This window comes from Puntigrus tetrazona, chromosome 14, assembly GCF_018831695.1.
Source record: "Puntigrus tetrazona isolate hp1 chromosome 14, ASM1883169v1, whole genome shotgun sequence".
Lineage (NCBI taxonomy): Eukaryota > Metazoa > Chordata > Actinopteri > Cypriniformes > Cyprinidae > Puntigrus > Puntigrus tetrazona.
The window spans coordinates 573,863-601,616 of NC_056712.1; the positions used below are offsets into that span (position 1 = coordinate 573,863).

General features: G+C 37.6%; 1 pseudogene; it reads left to right on the forward strand.

Moving 5' to 3' along the window:
• The first annotated feature begins 793 nt into the window (after positions 1-793).
• Positions 794-26,889, forward strand: LOC122358147 (annotated as a pseudogene).
• The last annotated feature ends 865 nt before the right edge of the window (positions 26,890-27,754 follow it).

A 27,754-nucleotide genomic window follows, 5' to 3' on the forward strand; every position in this document is an offset into this window, starting at 1 on the left:
TGTGTGTCATATACACAATGACACACACAAAAATAAAATAAAATTATATGTATATATATATATATATATATATGTGTGTGTGTGTGTGCGTGCTTACACGTGTGTGTGTGTATGTGTGTGTGTGTGTGTGTGTGTGTGTAAAAACATATGTTTAAACATTTTATTTTATTTTTTTTGCTTATTTAATGCAACATTTTAAGGCAGCCAGTTTACATATTATTTTAAGTTGAATCAACTTATTTTTTTTTACAATGCACCTCTCCCAGCTCCACCCATATAGATAAATTACTAGCAATTTATTGTGTTATATGCAGCAGCAGCATATCTTACATGCTCTATTATTCTCATAAAAATTGATTTCATTGTTCACCCAGGCTCATGGCATAAACATACCTGGGTGCACTTTTTAGCGAGACAAGAAATATGTACATTAATTCGGTATCCAAAAGAAATGAGACCTTTTATCCCTTTTCACCCAGTTTCGATTAACCCTCTACTGCATAGAAAGTTTATCTTCTGCCCCATGTACATGTTTTTTTTTTTTGATAATTGCAAATCAAAATAAAATGTTTCAACAAACAGTCCAATAGGTGTGGGAGTCACTATCAAGCAACATTTCAAATATGTGTGTGTGTGTGTGTGTGTGTGTGTGTGTGTGTGTGTGTGTGTGTGTGTATAAAGGTGTAGAGAATAATTTTGTCAGGTTTTCAGAAACCTTTTTTTTTATTTTGCATGTTCATCAATTGAGTTTTTCTTTTTGTTGCCTAAGGGTAACGTTGTGCAGTAAGGGGTAATGAATCAGGGGTCTATTGCTAAAGTAGGATTTCCCATTGACGATACATACGAGTATGAAGAAAGAGAAGATGCCAGGTTCCTGGGTGTACAGGAACACCCAAAGTGATGTGTAAAATGTGATAGATGCACCTCTGTTTCACAGTAGAGAAGAAGCGCTCTTGAAGTTTAACATGGAGTAAAATCTCATAAAGTATATGATATGACACGACACAACAAGCTTTTTACCTTCTTTTTTTGTATTGCTCTATGAGCTTTGTCTTTTGATATGCGGATGGAGAATTTTCTCTGTGATTCTATACTATTGTTACGCAGCGTTGCCCTGAGGCAAAGAAAAAATATATTGGCATGGGGGGGGGGAGGGGTGGAAGTAAAAAGGTTTTATCAATAAAATGTTACCAAATGAGCCAAAAACTATGTGGAATTATATTTTATCATGTGCCATTAAAATGCATGCAGGGCTAATGAAGAATAATGTTACTAGAAGTATATCATATTATAACTAAAACAATATGAAAATTGACGCTTTTGAATGTTAGCATCACACATATCCAGCTTTATATATATTGGTTTTCAAAGGTGTATTCGGTAGATCACATGATATGGCATTGCAAGGCCTTGGAAAGCTCCGGTTTGAATCCTGTATATCTACGGCTCGATAAAATATGTGTAAAAGGAAGTTAAAATGGCACAGTTGCATTAAAAAAAATGCCATTTTTTGCATATTAGTTTTGCACTTGTTAACATTATTGAGCAGGTTTAGGTTGGACTTGGTGTAAGGGCATATTTTCAACATAACAGAACATTAACCGTTAAGCGGCAGTCCCAGATATTTGAATTCTGAACTTCGCGATATGTATCTGAAGCAACATAATAAAAACACGGCAATACTTACCTATGTCAACGTAATAAAAGTGCAAAAATGTCAGCGCAATAAAAGTTCCCACGTATTTTATCATAACTCAGTGGACATTTCAGTGGACATTTCTCCTTGAAACTGCAGCGAAAAAGTGCAGTACGGTACAATAAAACAGTGTACCACAAAAAGTACACCGAGGTACATGTTTTTATGAGACCAGGGTACGCTTGAATTCACATATTTATAAAAAAACGTGGAAAGGTGATTAGAGTCACGTCAAGGTCTGAGCAGACGTACGCACTTTTTATTGTCAGAGTATTGCAGGTTTTGAAAATATAAAGCTCGTTGCTCTAAATTATGATGATTGGGGATATTTTATGTGTTAATTATATTAATTAGGAGCCGTTTACTTAACAGTGAGCTGAAACCATTAATTTGTGCAGCAGGTTCAAGACCATTTGCATTTCATAGATTTCTGTTTATATGTTTATTCTATGCATGCATATCAGAGAAAGTACTATAGTACTCCCTTCTCAACAAACTGCAGGTGTGAGGTACTATATAATTATATCTGCAGCACAAACAGTGCAAAGCGAGCTAAAATGTAATACTTAGGGTTTGTTCAAATTTCATAAGCTATAGAAACAAGGATGCTTTCCTTAACAAGCGAAGCTAATCAAAAATTCATAACGGGAAATGAAGTACGTAAGAATACAAGGACAATTTATTGGGTGAACAAAGCCTAAAGCCGAGCTGTAAAGAATAGCTCAGTTAATGGGTGTCTAAGTGAAAGGTGGAATTAAAGAAGAAATGAGTGTTGGAATATAAAGTATGAAAGGTCTAACATGACTAAAGCGATAAGGATGCATCGGCAAGAAACCTCCTGGAAGACTAAAAAATCAATTGAGGTCTGCAGGGAAGAAAGAAAGGTTTGAGGGAAGGCATGAGAAAGATATTCTTAACTTAATAATTAATTCTTCCAATTTTCTAACTTATGAAAGCTTACGCAGTGCAAAAAAAATTGCCCTAATATTACATTTTTAAAAAAGAAGTTGTACTGCAATTATCTGGAGTGAGACGTGAGCAGGAAAATTAAAGCAAGCATTAGAAAAAGGCTCGAGAACAAAAAAGCATTCGAATATACAAGCTGGATGCTGCATGTTAAAGCTCTCTTTAAACTTTAATTCTTTTCCACACAGTACCCATCGCACCACTTTTTCAACGCTTTCTTATCAAAGCGAGACTCAAACAAGCACAAAGTTTTAGTGCGTCTGAAAGTATGGCCTTTAGCTTAATGCCAGGTTTTTTGATACTAGCCTAAAACGTGATTAGAAACCACAGCCCCGCTTAAACAGTTCTGTGTCCTCCACAAACCAGCATACCGCAGTGCCCTCAGACTGAGGACACCAGACTCCCAGCCAGCGCAAGTTAGCAGAACTGCCAGCGTAATGCATTTTAAAAGCGTGAATATTCGTTGAATATTTCTGTTAGATCAAATGTGTGTAGCGCGGCTGGACATGGCCTTACACAAATATGTTTACGAAATGAGTCGGCACAGTGTATAAACATAATTTCTGATACAGTTTGACAGGAGACATTCATCAAATTAGCCCATTCTTCCGAGCAGATTACTGTAGGAAAGCTTTAATTATTATAGCGAATCATGCATAACTCTACTACAGGGAAGAAATAAGTTGCGTATAATTTGCAAATTATGCATATTCTGATTAAATTAGACAATTGTTCTGTTCCAAAAACCAGTAAGCGGCTTGGAGGCAGCATTTAAATACGCTGTGTTGGGAAATTCATTTAAAATCTCCTAAGATCATTTTAGTCGTTTTCGAATGTCCTTCTGGTTCACAACGAAGGCGCTATCTTATGTTTCGTAGACAATTTCGGTAAATCAATAAATCCAAAATGGCTCACTATTTGGAACAAACTTTCTATCTACAAAAAGTCCAGTGTCAGTCAAAAATGTATTTTCAGCTCAGACTCGCTGATAAAATGTGTGCGTATGTATGTGTATATATAGATACACCATATAAACAATGTCAAAAAGGTATGAACACTTTTGAAGTTGAATGTCCGGTGGGTGTCACGTTGAGCTCATTGAAACACACTACAACACATCTGAAACAGAATTTCAGCAATGATATTACATCGTTTATCGTATGCATTATGTTATTTTAATTATTTCGTTTGATCTAAAACGTGTTCTGCTGTATTTGGAAATAACCCAAACCCTACATTAAACCTAGTGTTAAAATGCCAAACATGAGATACACCCTAAAGCAACCATCCCACTTTATCTTGCTTCTTTAACTTTTGCTTTTTAACTTGGTCTTTATTTGTAATGTTTACTCGTTATTTTACGCGCAACCCATAAAATGTTGCATCAACTTACTATGTCGGAAATGTTTAAAGGCTATAGTCTAGTATTGAGCTATGCATATAACTCCAAACTCAAATTTAGCCCACTGCAAGCTGAGCTTTTTAAGTTGTAGAGTGTTCCAAATCAGTCTCTTATAGATTGCATGATGGCTAGAATGTTGTCTTGGAGAACAGTTGCCTGTAGGCAGTGATGCAGCTCACTGGGTTTTGGAACACAGCTAATGAATGATGCATGAAGTTAGTAGTAATCCTTTCAATATTAAACTTGCCTTATACTTTCGGTGATTATCGGAATAACACATTATAAATGCATTGTTTCTGCAGGTCCAGTGGGTTTACATGTCTCTACATCTCTTTTAAGTCTTTGATGTGTGTAATCTCATCTGAGGTGTGATTTCATTAAAAATGTGCTTAATATATAGTTTGTGCCAGTGTTAAAATAGAGCTCGTTGCTATGCAGTTCAAAAAGTTATGAGATGCTAAACAAGCATTTTATCTGTAACCAGTACAATACTGAAGCCAATAAAGTCGCTTAAAGACTATTGAGGGCAAAAAGAGCTGAAAATGAAAGTTCAGTTATATTGGCATCACCAATAAGGCTATGCCTTCATTCCTTCATAAATATTAAAATGCTTGCTGTCTCATTACCAAGTTTGCCCTTTTCAGTGGAAACTTTGAAAAATCCTTGCTAGATATAAGGGGTGGTGTGTGGAATGATAAGAGATTTTAGAGCAGAATCCAGTGTCCTTATTGGAAAACACAAAGCACACACACATACACCATGGTCGAGATTTCACTTCATCTACTTTACAGGGATCAAGTGTAAGACAGATTGTTTCACTGCAATGAGATGCGGCATCACAGAAACGACCAATAAACTGCATTCCATTCCGACCTCTGAGCATGCTTTTTCCTCCATGAATGGCTGCTGAGAGTTTTGGAATCTGTGCAATATGTTGGAAAATTGTGTTGCACGCTCAATAACGTGACATTGGTTTCAATGTAAACGGATGCCATATGATTAGAGTTAGCGAATGCAAAAAAATGCATGGCTTGCTTAATGAGTCCTAAGAGATATACCACATTCATTTGCATCTGCCAATCTGCTTTGCTAGTTTGAAAACATGTCCAAGACTTCATTAATTTGAAAATGTCATGTTAGCAGCAGCAATGATAACATTGACAGTTACTGAATGAACAGCTAGACAATTCAATAAATAAGATGATTTTTAAGTAAGCGTACACCTTTTCAATATTGCCAGTTACTTCATCCATATTTGTTCCGCATCAGACGCTATTATCTAAAAAAATAAAACTGCTCTATGACTCTAAATCATTGCTACTACGTGACATGATTCCTGTTGAAATGACTTGGCTTTTCCCTGTGGAAAATGTACTTAACATTGGTAGATGTCAAGGAATTCTGAAACCTACTTATACACAGACTGGCAATCAGCAAGACAAGCATAGCGATTCAAGCAATACAGTTTTATAAATATGTAATAAATTCTAGGGTCCCACTTTATATAAGAAAACCTTAACTACTATGCACTTACATTTAAATTAATAATTTGGTGTAATGCACTTATTGTGTACATACGTGTTTTTACATAGTACTTATATTTATAAAAAATACCTATATGTAATTACATCTATAATTAATTTCTGTAATTACGCTTGTTGACTACATCCCATACCTTAACCCACCCCTAAACCTTCCCCTACCACCAAACCCGTCTCAATCTTAAGTACAAAGTAGTTAAGGCCACCTAATATAAAGTGTGACCATATATAATATATATCGAAAAATGTCATTCACTGTTAGTTTTCTTAGTTTTAGTTTGACTTGAATGGTCACTAAGAACTGTCATACAGACGAAACCAATGTGAAAACAGCATGAGTCTGAGTAAATGATAGAAGAGTTTTTCATTTTAGGTGAACAATTTCTTCAGGTTCCCTGATTTCCCTTTGATTCTGCTGTCTTCAAGCTCCGCTAACCTAAGTCAAAATCTATATGACTGCAACCACACTTTTGTTGACAAAAACTCTCATGAAACAAACTGCAGATGCATTTTCTCTCTTTGTGGTCTCTCTGCTCTTACATCTATGAGTGTCCATACTGACAGCTGAAGGCAACAAAACAATGTGTGCATCTCTTTCCCTCTTACTCACACAAACAGCTCTGTGTTCCAGAGTTCTCATGTCTCTCTCATGGGAATCTCCATCTTCTCATCAAAACAAAGGGTATTCATCAAAGGTCTGCCTCCTGGCTGCCACATCAAAACAACATAAGTGATAATAAAAAAGCAGAAAATAATGTTACTGCCAACAATACAGAAAGCTTTCTGGCTTGTCTGCATAAAGCCGGTGATTTCATCTCATTTTGGTTTTCAAAACCTGCGCTGATAAACAAGAGAGATATATTGTTATTATTCCATCAACTAGTCCATCTGTGCACACAAAAGGGTGGCTGCTGGAGTTACACTTTCCACTGCAACCTATTGGTTCAACATGTGTTTGAAAGTTTCTGCCCGCTACCTGGTACTTCTCTGATCAAAGCAGCAAACACGTCCCTGAAGGAAATGCCCGGTTATGACCTGAAGTAGGCATCATTAATCAACATGTTCAATCTTCATGAACAAAAATCCATTGTTAGAAGGACAGAAGGTCACTGAGTGTCTTAGGTTGCATATTATTGACAAATATTACCAATGACAAACATTTGGTATTCATGTTCTAACATATTGAGTTTTTTTCCAAAGTGTGTCTCAATTTGACTTTAAGTGCCATATACCAGCTTTTATTGTTGGAAGCTAGAAGTTAAATACCAGCTGAAGTTAAGTGTGCTGTCCGTCAGAGGAGAACTGACCCCAACTGAGTCTGGTTTCTCCTAAGGGTTTTTTTTCCATTCTGTGCATGGGTTTTTGTTTCTGCCTTTGCCGCTGTCGCCTCTGGCTTGCTTGGTTGGGGACACTTAACTTCTAGTGACTATCGTTGAATTGACTACAGAGACCGCCTCTGCATTTAATAAGAAATTGGTCACTCTACGTCATTATACATCCCTTTCATTATACTGTACAGTGCTTTGATGCAACCTGTTGTTAAAAGCGCTATATAAATAAAAATGATTGATTGATTGATTATTAATATTGTTTTTGGAAGTCATAAATGATATCCTTCAAGCAACTGGTACGCTTATGCAATGAGACCAGGTAGAAAAAAAACGCTACTGGATATTAAACATACAATCTACGATACTCTCTGATAGTTGACATATATACTTAGCAGAATATCTGCAATCGGACTATCAAATTCAAGTGTTGTTATTCAAGCAAATTCAGGATCAAGAAGCTATTAGTAGTTACTGCACCATACAGCAGTGGTAATGTTCAATAATTTGATCCTTACTTCTCAGAGTTATCAGTGAAAACTATTCATCAGTACATTTGTGCTCGCCTCGAGAGATTGACAGTCCCTCTCCGGTGTGTGGGGACAGGAGAGGTCAGCGCCGATGAGCACCGTGGGTTCCTGAAGATCAGCTTACGACAACACCACGGTCCCAATGCACATCATCAGAGGTCATCACGCTAGGTGTTGATCCTCCTGACTTGTTCTATTAAAGCGCAAGGAACCTTAAATTCACCCTGCAGTAAGTCCCAGGTGCCTCTAACACTACAAGACAAGATATTGCTGCACAACACCAAAGAAGCGGGTGCCTCACTTCACTTTCTGCGGTTCTGTTATGAAGAATCCTCCACGGAATTAAATATTGAGCATTGTTTTGTGCGTTTACGCTGGAAAATGATGCGATGAAGTCCATTTTTATTCGACATTCATATAGAAACATACTTCCTTTTCTGAAATATATTGAAAAGTAATGAAATGGCGAAAAAATCTGACTCATAAATATCATCTGCCTCCCAGAGCATTGAATCAGAGGGCTGCGGATTCAACAACAGCTCTAGTTCATAGTTTGTATGATGCCTGGCTCTCTGAGGATTCTCCCAAGACAGCAGCAAACACTAGTGGGTTCAAAAGAGCCGAAATGGCTCCATGTTTTCTTTGAAAGTGACATACCCCTTCAGACATAGGGGAGTCACTTACCTATATAATCAGATTGCTTTCCTTTCCATAGAAACTCAGTACCTTTACTTCAGAGTGAATATTAGATTAGTCAGCTGGATAAAATAGCATTGGAAAATTTAACCGCTGGGTACTTAGGTACCCGTTTCACCCTCTGTTCTAAACATTACTCATGACTGATAGAAGACTGCACTAATTCACAACAATTACAGAATGCATGTATCTAAAAAAAAATTTGCCTCACTTTCTATTAGGTGTGCCTTAAATACTAGTTACATTTAAATGACTAATTTGGTATAATGCACTTATTGTGTACATGCTTGTCTTTACATTGTTGTTTTTATATTTATAAAATACATTTAATTAAATCTGTAATTGCATTTATAATTACACTGTTGACCCCAGTCCTTACACTTTAACCTACCCATACCACCAATCCTGTCTCTAACCTTCCCTGTATCCCCACTCGTAGCAGCAAAAGTGTTTGCAACACAAATGACTAGCCACAATAAGTACATTGTAATTTATATTCTAATGCAAGTGCACATGATAGTGTGTTAAGGCCCACCTAATATAAAATGCGTGACCATGCAGGCCTCGAGTATATTTAAAGAGGTACATTTTCAAGACTACACTGTTAATACAATGGTTCTACATAGTCATTTATCGTTTTGCAATAGTTTTCTATAGAGAAGCGCTTTCTCATGCGTTTAAGAAGCGCTTGCATTCACATTCTGGGCTCATTTGCTCACATACACTGCATATAAAAGTGCATATGTTAATCTGATAAGTAATAATTGATATAATCGTGTCGTGTTCTGAGTGAGAATGAAACACACATCTCTTGAGGCCTTAGGCTAAGTAAGCTGTTACATAATATCACACTGAAGCGGATCAAAACATTGACGTCAACCTTTCCTTTTCTAGATCATTTGTCTTAGTGGAAGCATAGACTATAGTGTAATGCATGGTAATACAAAATATTAATATTGTTTTTTTGGTTTCAGGCAGAGATGGAAAGACAGCAGACAAGCATGGCAATTCAGGTGTGGAGATAAGTCTCAGCTTTTTGTTAGTTATTACTGTTACTATTATTTCAATCTGTAATCAGCATAGACAGGTCTTCTATGACCAGTGTTTTCATGCAAAATCAGTGTAAAACAGCTGAAAGATGTCGTGATCTTTGATTGTGCAAAAAGTACATATATCATGCACAAATCTAAATGCATTTAACTTAACAATGTCATTTTAAGCAAAGCAAAAGTTTATAGTTAAACTGTAACATAAACTATTAGTCATTAAGTAAAAACTATATAGACTACCTTGAATGCTTTCTACATAAATGTTTGGTATACTTCACTCAGATGCCTTATGCCTCAACAGATCTTGCAGCAACCTTTCTAAAAAAAAAAGAACTCAAAAGTCGTCTGCAGAAAAAAAGGCATGGAGGGTGAGAAAAATACAAAAAAAAAGTTACTTTTGGGTAGGATGATACTTTTTCTGATACTTCTTTAGGCACTGACCATGTGCCTCAAAACCACTGAGCATCAAAATGTTTTGTAGATCAATACCAAATTTACTTGATACCAATTTAATTCAATGTCAGTGAAGCGGTAAGCTTGATGTGCACAAGCAAGTGTTGGTGATTGGCTGTAGCGAAGGGCATCGAGGAGGTTGATTTTTAAAAAATTGAAGAACTAGTATTAAAGTCAATGTATCATTATTGATAGAAAAAAATACATTAATTTTACATGTTTACGTTCATTTTGTGTTAACTGCTACCAAGAAAACATCTAATTTGTGCCTAGAGTTAAAATTAAGCTCTCCTTTAAGTATTTTTCATATGAAAACAAACATTGTATCAATAAAACACTTAATCAGACAACGATCTTATTAATTTAATACAAATGAATGAGTCATGTTTAACAGCGCTGCTTCTCACACAGAACAGCCTCCTGGAGTAACTAGTCTGGTTTTAAAAGAGGCCACTCAATGCTGAGCTTCTAAGTGATCTGTACTCCCATTTGCTGGATCTATCTCCACCTGATTGTCTTATCAACCCTCTTGACAAAGGATGTCTCAGGAACCGCCTCCCAGTGGTTTTAAGTGCAAGTCTGAACTCTCAGGTAGGTCCTTCCAGGGCGTCCAGGGTGGGAGTCTTGCTACCGAGAAGAAGGTGTGCCTCAGGGCTTGGCGCTTGGAATAGTTCTCCTCTCCGTGTATATCATTACAATGGATCTGTCATTTGAGAAATATGGCTTTTTATATCACTGCTATTGCCATGACACACATCTCTCGCTTTCATTCCAGCCTGGATGTTCCGATGTGTTCTACTGGCATGTACTGCCAAGCCTCTGCAACTAACCCAGCATGTGGCAGTGATGAGCTGAAGGAAAGCGAGCATCACACACACCTCATCTGCTGGTTGCCAGTGGCTGCTTATATCCACATCCCAAAGAGTACAAATTCACTTTACTGAGCTTTAAGTTTCCACTTTTTTTATTTGCTGTTAGTAATACAACTCTGTCTGTTGAAAAAATGAACCTGTAAATTCATCCAAAAATGTTAATACATTGTTCTTTCAAATGACAGTAATCAATAAACATCCTGGCTCTTTTACAGGGTTTATGAGTGTCAGTGAATGGCTACCATGAGTTTAAAAGGCTCAAAAAGGTGCATCCATCCATCATACTCAACATGGCTCCACAAGTGCCCATCTGGATTAAAACAGCACACAGATTTGAATTAAGAATATATATAGGATGTAGCTTTGTATGTCATGATATTAGCAAAATATGCTTTCTAGCCCAGAAGGCTTTTTAATTAACCTGCCATATGGATTATGAGTTACGGAGGATATATGCACTTTTGAGACTTATAAACTCATAGCAGTCATTCACTGCCATTATACCTCGACTGGAAAGAACCAGGATGTTACAATTATCATAATTTTTAATTTATTATTATACACAGAGGATGGGTTGAGGAACGATAAATGTGCAAGTATTTTTGTTTTTTTGGTTATATGTCATGTATTTTGGCATGTCTATTATGTCATGCACATGTATTTCCTATAATTTAATTATTTCATTTAACTTGCTTTGCACTTAATTTTGATGAATGTGAGTAGTTTTTTAGGGTTTTTTCACAGGAAATTGTCTGAAGATAATACTACTCATTTGTCTACTGTTCAGAGCATTCCTAAGCCAGTAATATTACCGTAATATTACGGAAATTAATAATTAAAATGTATCTACATTAGAAGCTGAGAGTCGATTGCTTTTCTATGCAATTTATCAAAATTGATCTGTTCAAACAAGTTATCATAATAAGAAAATATGAAATGTTGCCTGTAAAATATATTTCTGCATTTTTACAATTTTTACTTGTGAATTTTACAAAAAACTGATTTGAATTTATTTTCTGTAATTTAACAGAATATCTCTGGAAAGACCTGCTGCCAGTCCTTTTATCACTTTTATTTTATTTTTTGTTAGTTAGTTCCAGCACATTTTGTTTTTTTACAGTGTACGCTTTTGGCGTGCTGAATGGCTATATTAAAAGCAAGTACTTGATTTCAGTGAGTCACTCTTAAGGTCCAATTTTTACTATACGACTACATATGCTATATTTATTGACAGGCAATATGCTCGCAATATGCATATATGCTGATTAATGCAAAAGTGTGGTCCTGTAAATCAGAAATTCTTAGTGCTAATCCCGGCTTTTAGTTAAACAGCTTTATGTAGCTCATTATGTCCTACTTTTCGTTTCAGTTAGATTGTATCATTGTCTTCAGGTGTGTCCTCATTAATTTAGTCAATTACTTTTGTGCGTACCCAAGTCAGTTTGTTTGAGTTCAGTTTATCCGATTAAATGGATTTGTAAGTGTGGTTTTATTCTGCCTGCCTATTTGCAGTGATGCTATTTTATTTAGTGTTTGGAAAGATTGAAGGTCTTCCTTTCAAGAGCTCCTTCTCTCTACAACCACACACGTGACACACCGGGCTAATTCCCAGAATTTCCCAAATACTTACAATCCAATCAAGAAGTACAGTATCTCAGGCTAATTCCTAGATTCCTCGAACTGCTTAACGGCATCCCGTCAGAAGCTACTATCTCAGCTGTTACCTCAGCCTGCATTGATATTAAAATCCTTCAGCTTCTTCCACAACTTTTGAAATGTGTTTTTGCAGTTTTGACAGTTTGGCTGTGAGCAGTCTTTGCAGGAATCATCACTTTTATAACAAGCGTTTTAAGTTTTTAGCAAGTGTAAGAAATTATTTTCATCTGTTCCACTGATGATTTTCAGAAGCTATATCCACATGATTTGTACTTTATCCCAACAAAAATCTGCCCAGGAGCTCTCAAAGGCTGTGAATTAGCTAGTCTTAGATTCCAACATAAATGTTTCCACTTGGGACTCGGAGATGGCTTTAGAGTTTTGTTTACCAGCGCTTGGGGGTTTTCAGCCGCCGCAGCTACTGGCAGCTGATATTTGGATTTTCATAACTGCCCAAGCAGTTTCCTGCTGGAAAAAACACATACGTCTCTCCCTCAGACTTACATGACTATCACGATTGATAACACTACTATTTCAAACTTAATGAGTCTTTTTAGTTGACGTTTTATTTATAAAGTGAGTTTTTGAGTGCGCATCCATTTTTTCATTTAAAGGGATAGATTCACCCCAAAATGACAGAGATTATTTTAGAACTGTATGACAAAGATATTTTGGAAAATTTTGGTAACCAAACAGTTGATTACCTTAGCCTTTACAGATTTGCCAGAACTATGGATGTTTATACTTTCAGTTGATTTGGTTACCAACAAAGTATAAAATATCTCACTTTTGAGGCACAAGAATTAAACTCATACAAGTTTGGGGTGATCTCGTGACAAATTTTCTTTTTTTTTTTCTTTTTAGGTGAACTATCCCTTTAATGCATCATGAATATCTAATTGCTCGTCATATAAAGATTTTGACATTTTAATTGCAGACTGATGATCTTTTACAACTCCATGCTTGATTTTTTCATCAGAGCAATAAAATCTGTTCCTTTAACTGCTTTTTTTTTGTAATTGTATTCAACTATCTCTCTGGATCCATACATGTACACAAGAACAATCTGAAATACAGACCTTGTCAGCTCAAGTGGATTGATTCACTCTTAGGCAGTGTTAGAAGCGAGACTCTCTCTCTCTCTCTCTTTCTGGCTTAGAATCTCTCAACTGACAATTTCTGTGCAGATTTCTCCACGTGATCTATAAACTGATGCTGTCCCTTATCACTTTGTTACCTGAGAGAAACAGAAGAAGTGTGGACCTCATCTGAAAGGAGAAATGTATTCCTGTCCTGTTAGATTCTATCATTAATATATTAAGATAGGTTGCATCCTCGGTAGACAAAGGAAAGAAGACAATTATATAAGCACCAGTAAGTAAGTCCTTATTAAAGAATTCATAATTGCCATGTGTTAATACTGTATAAAATAAATAAATAAAGATGAATAAGTAATAATATATATATATATATATATATATATATATATATATATATATATATATATATATATATATATATATATTAATCTTTCTCACATATTTTCCTACAATATAAGATTTTATTTTCTCTCTCTCTCTCTCTCAAATTTGATGCTATTGATGTGTGCCATATTTGATTTGAAGCTTTGCCTGAGCTAGTCAATGAATTACCACACTTAAATGTCACTCTGTGTAGATTTATTCATAAGACTTGAAATTAAACATGAGTTTTGAGTCCCTACCCTACCTTCTTAATTGCTAGCATCAATACACACTTGTCTGTTACCACATTTTCTATGAGTGCTACACATTTTACCATGTCACAGCATCATTGGTATACTTTAATTATGTGTCTTATAAGTGCAGTAAAGTATCTAAGTCAGTCATCATGTACAGGCTTTTTCACCTGCTGTGGCGTTCTTACCACACTTGTCTGTGTGTATACAAATTAATTACCATGCACGATGACTGTTAGAGTACAGACATGTTTCTTATTTGTTACCATATACACACTTCAGGTGACTACTTTATGTTATCACTAAACACCTGTAGTACAAGACATTTTACCGCATAAAGTACCAGGTAAGTACATTGCACTGCTAAAATAAGAGTACTCTGGCAGGCTTTCGCAGTAATTACCATGGAAATCTCATCAACAGCCAATGAAAATAAAGTACCCCCTTTCTTTCTTCTTTCAACAGACGCCAGAGTGTTTCTGCTGTAATCCAAATGAAATAATCAGTCCCCCGAGCTATTAGGGCCCGAGCGGGAGAGGCCAGGGAAGGCATTGAGGTACAAACAGTATAAGCTCCAATCGGGACTGTAGCCCAGATGCCACTGTGGTCCAATTAGCAAACAAGCCACAGCGTCCCAGGCTGCTGTGCTGAAGATCCCAGCTCACATCACAGAACCTCCCTCAACAAAGCCAAAAGTAACAGCAAAAAACCCCCAAAAAACCATAAGTGTATAACATAAAGCCCTAAAGCAAGTAAAGCAGACAACCTATATTGTCCTCACCAGCACAAACTATATCTACATATATCTACATATATTCATGAATTTAATAACATAGCTCACTTAGTAATTGCATATCCTCTGCTGTACTGTTATATTGGGATTTGGCTTACGTGTGACAATAAGAATCAAACAATTTTACTTTCTGCCTCTCCCAACTGCTTTAAGCGCTCTTATCCGCATGTCAATGATTTGCTTTGTTTGTTTAAATCAGTAAGGAGTGTAATCGCTGTGAACTTTTTAAATTGTCATCCGTATTTGAAGAATTTAAGATTTATAATTAAGATATCCAAGCGATCACATGGAAGTTTTGCAGAAGTGCTTTTTTTGCTCATGTGTAAAGAGATGCATGATGCATCAATAACTCTGAGAATAAGCGTTTGCAGCCCAAACCAGCTTGTTGTCTTGCGGTATAATGGGTGGTTTTACGCTCTCTCAGGTGCAGAAAGCAAGCAAAACAAACCTCATACTGTTTCACTGCAGGACTATATGTTAGTTTCACCACAGAGTTTGCTGGATCACAAGAGTCTCAGAGATGAAAATCAATATGTGCTAAGGCCCAGGACTGGAGTGCCTTTTAGAGGAGAGTTACATTATTGTCGATACAACAAAAAACAACATGGGCTGAGTCACCATACCTGCTTTCGGATTGCGGCACCATGAATGCTACCTTCTTGTATTTGTTAGATTACGATGCTGTAAGAATGTGCTCTTTGAGAAACAAGTAATGGCCAGAAGGGATGGATTTCACACATACACACTAAAAGATTACGCTATTTACACAGAACCCCAACATCTCAAAAATATTTAATTTAATGAACTGGTGGCTAATTCTTTGGACTCTTATCTAACACTTGCATTATTTGCTTACACCCAGAAGTGAGGATCTCATGTTTAGTGTTGTCCTGGGTGGACCTTCTTACTTACCTTTTTGCATAAATATCAGACAATGAACATTGCATGTTAGACTCATATGGAAATCACCACATTTGTATTATAGTTAAATTTTTGGGGTGAGGATTGGTTGCATGGAAACTGCCTTCTTTATTTTAAAGCATTTTGCAACAATAGTTCCAGAAAAGTTTGGATGCACTTGGTAAGGTAAATGCTAGTTTCATTTTTTAATATAGGCACATTTATTGGCTGCACACATCCACCAGTCCTACAAAACCATGCTGTTGTATATATATGCAGAATAAGACAAGGCATCAAATCTTGTTACAGATTATCAAATGGACTTCTCACAAAGTTCTCTATTACAACCACATGTCCTCCACATTCATGGTGTCTTCACACATTTACAAGTCACCCCCCATCCTGCACGACAAACATCTAGCTTTGCACCTGTCACTGATTAGAGCCTAGATGGTCCCTTTTTGTCTTCCAGGCCTGACAATTTTAGATCCGTTTTCCCCACATGTGGATTCATCCAGCCACAGCATTTTTATTTCACACTATTTTTGATTGTATCTGGGATGACCCTGTGACCCAGAGGACTTTTTGGTGTCTCTGCCTAGAATTGTTATATAGATTTTCCTCAGCCCACAGTACAGCAAGAGTTTAAGTGTTTAAATTCGCAGCATGTGTTTTTCATACCAATTCGCATTTTGCAACAACATTTCCAACTTAGATTTAAAAGTCGAAATACATTGCCATTCCAACGTAATATGTTGCTTGCTCCTTATAACTCGGAGTGTATAAGCGTCATAAAATTAACGACCTTAACTGTCATTTTGTTTTAACACTACGCTAAGATACTAGAACAATGCTTTTTGTGAAACATCTAGACTTTTGCACTGCAGAATGTTAGAAGAAAAGTCACGATTTTCAATCTCAGGCCATCCTTTTCACTTTGTTTATTCCCAGAACCTAAGGCTCTAAAGCCGGCTTGATGATCTTGTGAATTGAACATGTATGTTGCAGTAGAGGGTAGGAAAAGGTTTGGTGTTTGTTTATAAACCGCAAAAAGTTTCATCATATTTATGCAATGGAATTCCCGATTTCTTTGTAACTACCAACTATCCTCTAAGGCTCCACCTCTTCCTCTCTCCTATAGACCTGGGTGAGTGAACCTGGCTCCAGCTCCTGTCAGGGGGCAATGGATGAGGAGGTTTTATCTAATTGCATACTATTTCAAGGCCCAACCAATGAAACGGGTATGGGGGCAATCCCACAGCTAGAAACTACAAAAACTATGAGCAATATACGTTCCAGTAATGTGAAACCTGGACTATATGCATCTCTAGACATTTGCAAACAAAACACTCAAAACATACTTTGCCTTAAGTCTACAGTGGAGACATAGACAATTCCACAGATCTGAATTTCTCTTTAGGAGCAGGCATTGACCTTGTATATATCTCTCATTTTAATTTCTTACTCACTTTGCTGCCCCTTCAAATAAAGCCTGGAATAAATTATACTTTTCATTTGTAATGAAGAATCGAGCACTCTGCTGATCTGCCGACCTCTAGTGTAGATAACGATTTACTAGATGAAAAATGAGGTGTGAAATAAAATCCCTTTCAATATATAAAAGATATTGAACTACAAGAAAACATATTCATACTATAACTTTCTTGTAGATTCACTTGAGTGATTATATATTAGCAGCATATTATGTAGTTATTAATATAAGTCTGCAGGCAGAAGGCGGTGCGTGTCGTACCAGACCCAGCTGAATGAATATATTTTGAGGCATCAGCGCTGAAAAGAATTCCCAGTTGTTTATGAGCTCAAAGCAGCATTAGTGGTGACATTTTTTCACTGTTTTCAATGACAAATGTACAGAGCCGATTAGAAGTCATGAAGCAACGCCCTGCAGCGGCTGCAATTGAAATCCACTTAGGAGAGAAGTCACAGCGGTGGTTTTAAGCAGTTACGGTGCACTAAACCAAGCATTCTGAGGCATTGAATTGGTCTGATTACTGTGGTGCCTGTCTGGCCTTGTACATGATTGACGTGCAGTAGGTGGCATGATCTCACGCAACATGCACGGCTATCAGTAAAGTCTGGTCCTGTACCAAGCTTATTTTGGCCCTGCAGAGAGGAAGAGGCCTTCGACCTGCATGTGAAAAACAAAAAATCTTCCTAAATCTAGCAGGAATGTATTTTATAAGATTACTTGACTGGATACCTAGCTAATATGTTTTGTAAGTACAGCTCAGTATGAGTGTGGTAATATAATGAGTCATGGGGTTTAATTCCTGAGAATGTGGGCGGATAAAATTAATATCCCAAAATGCACTGTAAATGCGCTTGGATAAGTGCCCAGGCAAATTAAAGTGATGATAAAACCTATGTTTCTTGACTAAGAATGCTCATAAAGTCAGCCATTTAGATGGATTGTTTTGCTGTAGGGGACAGGGCAAATTATATCACAGTTTTTCACCAAGAAATATTTTGGGCAGCTCATTTTAGTATAGAATCATGCACCTTAAGATTTTACTACCAAAACAGCTCTTAACCCCTTTGGACATCTTCATTTATGGGGCTTATTTAATATATAATATTGTTGAACATATATTTATTGTTCAGAATTTTAGGGAGTTTTCATGATAATAACCATGAACAAGTTTTTATTATCATTTCCAGTAACTTCATGTATCCAGTCATTGTACCGATCGTTTTTTACTTTCTGACCCTTAAAAATAAATGAGTAAATGAATAAATTCTGATTAATAACCACAGTATTACACGATAGAGTAGAGGCATCATTGTCACGTGTTGATTATGCACTTTGGGCAGCTTTAGAGGTTTTTCTTGTTCAATTTTAAACAGCAAAATAATGACCGGAAAAACAAACTCTGTTATTAAAACAGCAAAAAAATATAAACCTTTATAGATGCCAGAGACGAAGTTTCGGCAGCTGCTGTGTGACAACCTTCATCTGCCCAAAGCTCAAGATGTGAGCCGTCAGAATCTGCTTCTTCTACTGATCAACCTTGCCAACACAAGAAAAAAAACCAAAACAATAAAATATAGAAACATCAAAATATAAAATTCATTTGATGATCTCTGCGAGACAAGCTCTATCCAGCCTCACTTTAGAACACTTTAATAAGTAGTTATAAAAACTACCCGTAACAGTAGATGACTAGATATAAAATCAATCAGTACTGATGAAAAATATTTAAACATCAAAAGATTCAGATGTCTCCTCTCTACTTTCAACAAACAATAATAAACTCAAGCGTATTTCCTTGCTGGTAACTATTCCGTAATCTGCCCAGCCAACTAGATTATGAAATTGCTCTCTATTAGTTTTCCTCAAGACGAGATATTTGTATTTACAGTTATTGGAGGAACAGTACAAGCTCCTTGCCCAAATAGTTAATTATCTATCCAGCATTATTTTATCACACTGCTTGCTGTTCAGCACTTTCACCCATAGTTGAGTACTCTTTCAATCTCAAGTGTCAAAATGGCCTCAGCCCCTTCCAACAATCAATTACCCAAAGGCGCTTGAAAGTTGCGAGTTACCATTCTCAGACCCCTCATAAACCGCTGTCACAAAGGCTGTCTTGGCGGGCTGATAGTTGATCTTAGATTCAGCCACAAAGCTGAAGAGAATATTGGCTGATTAAGTAGATGAAATAGTTAGCATTTTGAAAGGAGCAGTATGAAAGAGGCAATGATATCCTCCCAAATTACCCGTGGAGGAGAGCGGCCTCTAATAAAAGGACTCTTGCATTCCATATAGTTCCCTTAGTTGTTCCTCAATTAGACATCTCAGTGAAGTACACACTATATACCGTTCTTGTGCTGTAATTTCACATTTTGCCACTAAAGCCACCCAGCGATAACAGCGTGCATTTTTTCTGTTTTCTTTTGCATTCCCTCACATGCCAGACACTCTGTCACCGTTACATTTCCCACTACCTGGAGCAGGTTGTGTAAAGTGGGTTTGAAACTCACTACCCTTTGTTGCATGTATTTCATGCATGTAAGCGATGAGATCGAAAAACCAGGATCCTCGAGAATAAAGCCCAGTTTGGTATCTGATGGCCCATGTAATTGAGAGGATATTATGGCCGCTTAACAGCATATAATCCACGCCAGACATCTAATCCATCTAGCAGCCATCCACAGGCTCCAGTTGTTTCAATGGGCGCTCTTCTAAAGCAGTAATTATACAAAGGCATGAGAGTTCCCTCTTTATTACTTTATTAATTTAAATGAGATTAGCCAGTTAAGGGCATTCCACATGATTCATCAGTGTTACCAAATACATTGAAATCTATAGGCGAAGCGCCAGCTACAAAATGCGCCAAGAATTACAGCAAACAGTATGTTTTTGATTAAAAAGGAAATTATGAGGCTGAGTGCACAATTCTTTGAAACTGCCAGATGAAGCAGGCACTAAAGTTTGACTGAAAACAGGCTGCCTGTTTGTCACTTAAACAGCAGGTTTTGCAACCAGAGCTGCATTTCCAGTATCAAGTAGCGTAGTGGAGTGTTTTATGCTTCAAAATCTCTGTAAAGTGATATAGATTTTTGAATTTACTAATGTGCAAAGATAACAAAAATATGGATGAGACACGAGATAGATAAACACATAAATAAATGACCTTACAATATGTGATAGATGTAAAAGCGACAGGGCTGTCTGTTGCATATGTTCTAGTTTTCTCTGACTTCGTTTGATGTTTTCACTTTTTCAAGGTTTTCAAAAGTTTGGAAACCTGGTCACAGTCTAGCACTCTTTCAAGCACTCAGCACCAATCATTGTTGCTGGGTGGCCCATGCGGAAAAAGCAAGAGCCAAGCCTAAGCTGTTTATTCCAAAGCTATATATAGTCACCTGGATTTTCCACAGAATTGACTTTTATGCCACACTGTACATACAGGCCAGATAAACATAACTGGAATACGCATAAAACATTTCGAGCGAGCACCATTTCCATCCAAGCGTGTCAAAGGAATAACATTGTCACTTCTGATAAATACACACTATAAATAACTAAAAAAGTGAGATATGAAGGAAATTTAAAGAAGACTTCAACAAATATTTACACAAATGCAAGCCTTGAAGCCTTGACATCAGTTATGTCAGCCAGCCAGGAAGTTTACCATTACTAGAATTACAAAGAAATCTTGGCTTATAGTCAACGTTTTTTCTCTTTTTTATATGAGTCTCTGAAAAATCTCAGAAGAACCGTTTATCAAAGTAATTTAAAAGTAGAGAAGAAGTGGTTAAGGGTTGCACAAGCGCAAAGCAGCTTTTCCATCCCAGTCAATTCTCCGGTGTAAAGCGTAAAAACTTTTATTATTTCGAATCCTCGGAATCCGTCCGCTGGTTCCTACCCCGTTTAATGACAAAGACGACCGCGCGCAGGGACCAGCCAAGAAGACAGAGCGGGCGGTGGAATTACACTTCTTGGAAAGCGACCGGGGACTCTGGCTCCAGACCCTAGGATTGATGGATCAGAGATGTTCATTCCATGTCCTCGCATGTTCTGCCAACTGGAAATCATTGAGGCAACTGCGTTAGGTCTGCTTCTGTGGACCGGGATGACACAATTCATCAAGTGGAGGGACCCACAGTTATGGAGTCAGCGGCATTGTTTCCAGCATAAGGAGAGAGAGAGAAAGGAATCAGTATCTAGCATAGAGCAGAGTGTTCCCCTTATGATGTGTTCATAAGCAGCAAATGAAACATCCTGGACCGAATAGAGATTCGGCCTTTATCTTTTTAAAGGAACGACAGAGTTTGTTACTCATCGGATGTGTTTTGAGAAATGAGTCTTGATTAACTAGATAAAGAGCACTGTATGCTGTGCGGGGTTTTATTTGGGGCATATCGTCCACGTTTATCAAAGCAATACCGCAAACTGATGTACATTCTTACTGGTATGTTACCTTTTATCTGTGACCACTCCAGCGTGGGAAGCAAGTTATTGCCTGTGAGACTGTGGCCACGCATGTTTGAGACTTTCAATTCTGCTATAGGCAAATAACTGGGGTGCAATAAACGTGCAGCTACGATGCAGGTGAGCGGGTTTCTGGGGACAGATCTAGTTTTTGGTACAGCATTGACCTCTTGAGGTGAGATTTACCCCAGAAATGTTTTATAGCACGTTCAAATACACACTGCAAAAAGCCAAGTGATAATTACTGATTATTTTAATTTATGAGGAAACTATTTCATCCACGTTGAAAGCGCGGCAACTGGGTTGAAGCTGGTCCTTAGTTAGTCATGAACTGGTTCCTGGTTCAGAACTCGCTTAGGACCGAAAGCAAGCCTTCGTGACCTGTTCTTTCGGCACTGACGTGGATTTCTGCAAAATATGATGTGTGAATTAAAGCTGTTTCAATGCTGCTTTTTCCCAAAGTATCATAAAAGCCAGCGCCATCTTAATGATCAGCTCGGGTGTTTCAATGCTTTGAAATCCAAGTGATAACGATCAGCAGAGATAAAAGCGCAATGTCGATTTTCTCTTCTCTTAGTTTATGTGGTAGCATATATATAAATTATATGCATATTCAGTACTTTTAAGTGTTTATAATGCATAATTCAATATGCATGCATATTGTTTCACAACACTCATCACATGTGCGTGAAGCGTAATTATATCGACTCAAATAAAGGCTCCTTTATCCACAATAACACAATGACATGGCACAAAGTGGGCAGATTGTTATAGAATGATTGCAAATCTATGATACTCATAGCAAACTGAAAGAACATGTCTGTTTGTCAACATATGCCTTTATGTACAATGTTTAGCCACGTAGATGTCAAGCGATGCCACGCAGTCTGGATATCTCTGAGAACAGATCCGGATGACGTATAACAAATGCGATTCATTCAACATCTGATGTTTACAGCCATTACATCGGATCATGAGCAAGTTTTGGCTTTTCGTGCATGATGTTCTGTCTGTCTTTGAAGTTGGTAAATCCACTTTGAACATTCTCTATGCAGATGTTCAGAGTTTTCTATCTGATGCTTGGCAGCCATTAGATACGTCATTAAGTATGACCTTGTATTAATCATGAGGATTTAACAAACGATTAGAACAGAAAGTGAACGTTTAACTCCTTCTGGCCTCAGATATCTGATGATGGGGACTAATTGGTAGAAATAACTATGGCGTAAGATAGATGAATGAGTTATTATTTAAAAAAGGTTCTGCTCTTGTCTTCTTGTGGGTGTAATTTAGTTATATTCATTTATATCCAGAGTCCTAACTTTTGTTTCAGAATGTGTGAACACTTTTAAATAATAAATAAATAAGTGCTGTCGAATGATTAATCATGAGTTAATCGCATCCATAATGTTTTGTTTACACAGTACCATAATATATGTATATCATGTGTGTATACTGTATATATTTAACTATATAAATACAAAACATATACAAAGAAATTATGTTTATATATTAAATGTTTATTAATGCTATTAATTATTTTATTTTATATATTATACTATATATATATATATATATATATATATATATATATATATATGCTAACTCATATATATAACATATATCTCAATAAATATACACAATACAAATATGTTTGTTTTAAAAACCAGGAAACCAATTTTTGGACTGAAAGTCATCAAATAAGTCTCTTAATATTATTATTATTATTATTATTATTATAAATTAATTAAGTGTATTCCATTTATTATTTATTTGTTTTACACTTTAATGTAACATTTCTATATTTACACCCTCACAGAATTAATATACTTATTTAATAAAGCTATATTTCCTTCAAGATTTATAGCAAACAAGAACATTTTATTTAAATAATAATATGTGACAATAACAACAATAATAATAATATTAACATATCATCATGTATAATTATTATGATTATTATTATTATTATCATTATTATAAATCATATAATTTAGTAAAAACCCAGCATAGCTGCAGCACTCCTCTTCTTTGGTCTAAGTGCTTTAGGCATATTATGTAATCTTTTCTTAATCTATCTTTGGGCGTTCTTCATGGTTTTGTAGTCAGTAATTTATGACAGATACCTTTTGCCTTGAGGTGTTTTATGTTACAATTTAAACTTGTTCTAATATTGAAACTCATATCAATAAGTCTCAAATTCGCTTTGGCAGCAGCATTGATAAACTCTAAACAGAGTAAATACGGCTGAAATAAAATAAATACCAATTCAATCCGAAGACTTTTTTTTTTTCTTTGGGGATACACTCTACAAATAGCTAATTACTTCTGCAAATGTGTGTCTGGGTCTGAGTATGTGTGTCTACCACATACTCACAGCAGTGATACTGCGTTTCTTGTCTATTTGACATTAAGACATATTTTGCATCATTCTAAAATGCCTTGACACCCCTAAAATTGTATATATATATATATATATATATATATATATATATATATATATATATATATATACATATATCAAAGAACTACTTGCCCCTAGTAGCGTATTATGATTAGACCGTCTGCTGTATATTACAGAGTTCCTTATACAGAAACGGCTTTAGAGATCTTCTTTTTTTTTTTACTTATGTTTATTTTCTCTCATTTAATCTTACTGTTTTACAGGGCAGTGTTAAAATCCGTTATATGAATTATTAAAAAACAAAAGCAGGAAGAAAGAAGAAAAACAGACGGCATTATATAAAGCCATTATACTAAAGACGACATTCTTCTTCTTCAGAAATAATGAATAATGAAGATATAAATTGCACACTACCAACCACGTTAAACAATAATTAAACAATAAGGCACATAAATAAATATCTCTTATAAACCTTCATGCGATAATTTAATATTTCAAGACGTATTAGAACCAGTCTGTAATGTTCATAAATATATTAAGTGCAATAATTATCAGGCACAAAATAATAAATGTACAATTTAATCCCTGAAACATCATTTATCAAAAACAAATCAGTTAAAGTATATAAATGGTAATAAGCGCTCATTAAAATAAGGTTATGGAGTAGGAAAGCAAACCATCTACTCACTGAAACTTCAGTGACGTCAGAATTCACACCAGGCTCTTTCCTCATCTCTCACACACACACACACACACACACACAGGCGCTCTCCTGGTGGGAGTGAGTGAGCCGACGCAAGTCCATCTCTCTCACTCCTGAAGCTCGCTCGCGCAGCTCAGTTTATCCGCGCGTCACGCGCAGAAGTCAAGTTGACTGTCGCCATGCAGGATCACGAAGTAAGAGTTGCTTTCGATGTGAATATCGCTCGCGCTTTCGCAGGTGAAGGGGACGGTTAAACTCCGGGACCCAGAACTGCGCCTCGGATCACGCTTTTAAGCTGCTGCACAGATGCTTGCCCACATTAGTCCGGGTTCACTATCCTGCGAGGATGATGCACGTTCTGTCAGCAGCAGTCTGCAGTGCGCTCGGTGATGGATGTCTTCTCTATTCCGCCTTGGGATTGGGAGGTCAGTAGAAACTGCACGCTTCTGTACTGCTACAGAAAATCTTCTTCAGGAGCTGTGCATACCTGTTTTGAATTTGCACATTAATGCTGGGGCTTTCAGCATTCTTATAACAAAAATGCTGAACAACATTCTCTTACTTCAGGCGTTTTTAACAGTCACCAGTTCACAAAAGACAGACAGCAAAACTTCCAAAGACATTTGCAAGAACCGAGTGCACCTGCGAGAAAGGAGAACGTTGAATATCAATTTATGAAAACAGGGTTTTACACGGTCAGTCATTTCCAGCCTCCATAAAACAAAATCAACCAGCTCTTTCTGAATGACTTTCTCACCAAGATAAGCCGAACAGATTCCTCAATTATGGTAATGTAACGTCTCTTCATTTGGGTAACATGCTGCAGGAGAGATCAAAACGAGAGGGCATTCAATGGGTTAAAAAACTTGGAAACGTTTGCATCTCAATAATAACTTAGGAGATCATAAGAGAGGGCCTTTTTCTGGTTGGAGGAAGTTTAGGTATTTACAAGCTAGTCTCATTACATTAGTGCCATAGAAATGGAGCAACAAACTGAATAAACTCAAAGAAGTGATGATACTCCAGCGACAACCTTTTGCTCTCTACCTATGTATATTCAGCTTTGTCATGTTGGCGCGATGATGTTTACATTTTGGTTAAGGAAACCGACTGAAGATGCCGTTGCTGGTGTTTTAGAGCATATAGGTGGAATATTGAGTCAGCTGGGAGAAGAACCCGTGGGATTGCATGCGATCTGTGATGCCCCTGGCCTGGCTGGATACGAATTTCGATGCCAGTGGGGATATTGTTTGTGAGAGGCGCTGTTCAGGCTGCGGTAAGGCGTCATGGCTGATCAAAGCAGACCTTTACTTTGAAACGCAATCCTGGAGGCGCGAGTCATGTGATGCGAAAAGCGCCATCGATTCACAGTACGGTCCGTCCTCGATACCGGCCTCGAATCACTGACCCAGAGCCCCAAAGGCCTCCCTTTAAAATGAATCGCCACTCCGTATGCATCCAGCAGGGGGATAAACCATGTTGGACCTATCATGTTATACCAGACCTTTCGCGGTTCCCGCAGCCTGCCCGAGCATCTGCGATGTACGCGCTGCAAAATCCCGACAGTGGATTAAAACATCAAAATTGTCAGGAGAGGAAGCTGGTATCTCGAACTAACCCAAACCGTCGTATCCAAAGCGCATTTATGGCGGCTATTTGCAGACCATATACCGACCGGATCTGACAGGTACAGCTCCTTGAGCTCCTGCGCCAGGGAATAACAGAATAACCAACAATCATCCAGGGCCAGACCTTTGAGAATCTAACAAGTCTGAGAAATCTATCTAAACAGCAACTTCGACTGAAAGCTGTCAGTCCTTATTTGCTGATGCAGAGCTTTCTGATATCTCACCTGGAATACAACATCATTGAGATTTTACCCACCTTCAACTCGCTGCACAATCTGCAGCTATTGTTCATAATAATAACCTGCTAGGATCCAGCTTCCCGACAAGCGTGTTTGGAGGTACAATGCTGACCAGGCTTAATCTCCGAAACAACCATTTTCCCACCCCTCCCAGTGCGCGTTTGCTGGACCAGCTCTGCCTTCATTCAGATCGACCTCCAGGAGAATCAAGTGGGACTGCACCTCGACATTTGTGGAGCCAGAACTGGATGGAGCTGTCCCGGCACCAGCGTGGTGGTGAATGAGATCACGTGTGACTCACCCTCCGCGCAGGTCAGCTCTTGCATTTCGCTCGGCGATGCCATCTGCCCGAGACGATGAGGTTCTGTGGCCAGCCCCCACCATGCGTGGGCGCAAGGCGCAAGTTCTCTGCCGTAACCCCTACGGACCGATGCAGAAATACCAGAAATTGTATATGTTTCTCATACAGGCCTCTCGTTGTATTTCATTTTGTCACGTGTGCTTGGGGCAGGATTGTCGTCCAGTCCTCAGCGTGTAAAGTGGAGAAACGTTCCCTCAGGCACCAATAACCATTTGGACTTGAACTCCTTCAAGTACGTGCAGCTCAAACCTAGCCTTGGACGCCAGCGTCAGACAAGCGACAACCACGTGTATAACCATCCCTCCACACGTGGGCCAGATGTGTCCAGAATCCCATCCATGCAGAAAGAAGAGCAGGCAGGTGGCCTACTGCCGGAACCTAAAGAACTGAGCTTCAGCGCTCTTGACCCCAGGAGGAGCTTGATGGGCCAGCTTTCACCATAAGCACAGTGGGTTCAGTGACAAGCAACCGTGCCAATGCGCGACGGAACTGTACTCTACCAGAACATTATGCTGGAAGGCGGATCTACCCCAGTCGAACGCTCAGCTATAGCACACACCCCTGCCCGGGTGTTCGCCCCTCTGAAACCACTGACACAGCAGGATGGAGATTAAACAAAGCTGTGCTCTCAGGGACCCACAGAAAATATGCTGCACAGTCAAAGCAGAGCATCCTTTACTATCAACAGAAAGCAAGCAGTGACTATAAAGTTCTGGAGAAAACAAACTGCGATGAGTCCAGTTGTAAAGATCGAGTCCTGTAAACCATTATCATCTGTGTATTCAACCACAGAACAAGCCCAATGCACCATCCACAGACCTAAATGCCCATCTTCTTTTGAAGTGTATACATGCATATTTAAAG